Below are 752 nucleotides of genomic sequence, written 5' to 3'. Positions count from 1 at the left end.
TGTTTTTTTTACTCTCATAGATTTTGTTACCATTGCCATGCATTATACGACTGACAGACTGCAACGGTTGGACTTAAAAATCTCCGTTTGTGTTCTACTGAAGAAACAAAGTCACCTACATCTTGGATGCATTGGGGGTAACCAGATAAACATACAATTTTAATTTTTGGGTGAACTATCCCTTTAAGTACAGTAACGAAGTTTTACAGGGTTTTGCTGTTGTAAACACTACTGTTGTTGTTGTTGTAGAAAAAAATATTTCTGTATTATTTAAAATAGAATTATATTCTAATCCTGTTCTAACTCCCTGTACCATCTCACTCCAAGGGCCAAGGAAGCCCAAACCTAACTGTAAAGACACAAATAAAGCAAGTTTACATTTAAAATATGGAACATCCCTTTTCTCTGGATGTCAAATGAGAATGATTAATTTGGTTTACCAAAACAACCAACATTTGTTAGTGTTCCACTAATAAGTGTCCTACCATAAACAAACGTTCAGCTCCAACCCTGATCAAACGGGTTCATTGAAAAGAATCAGTTCGTTCATGAATCAGACACCGCTTCTGCGTCTCGGAGCGTGTGATATATTATAAGGAGTAACGATAAGTTTTATGAAATTTAGTGAAGTAAAAAGTACAATCTTATGCTTTGGAATGTAGTGAAATAAAACTAAAAGTTACTCAAAATAAAACTATTCCAGTAAAGTACAGATACTTGAAAAATGTACTTAAGTACAGTAACGAATTAAA

The 752-nt window shown here is 33.6% G+C and overlaps 1 long non-coding RNA gene across 1 annotated transcript in view; it reads left to right on the top strand.

Moving 5' to 3' along the window:
• Positions 1–608, top strand: part of LOC107662489 (uncharacterized) — a 10934-nt gene extending 10326 nt beyond the window's left edge. Inside the window, exon 3 of the long non-coding RNA XR_001631219.1 lies at positions 598–608. This is a non-coding gene — a long non-coding RNA (uncharacterized LOC107662489). The remainder of the gene's footprint in view (positions 1–597) is intronic.
• The last annotated feature ends 144 nt before the right edge of the window (positions 609–752 follow it).

Source organism: Sinocyclocheilus anshuiensis, unplaced genomic scaffold (assembly GCF_001515605.1).
Source record: "Sinocyclocheilus anshuiensis isolate Anshui unplaced genomic scaffold, SAMN03320099.WGS_v1.1 scaffold1229, whole genome shotgun sequence".
Lineage (NCBI taxonomy): Eukaryota > Metazoa > Chordata > Actinopteri > Cypriniformes > Cyprinidae > Sinocyclocheilus > Sinocyclocheilus anshuiensis.
Note: the sequence above shows the minus strand (reverse complement) of the source record. Positions and strands in the feature narration are given on the sequence as shown.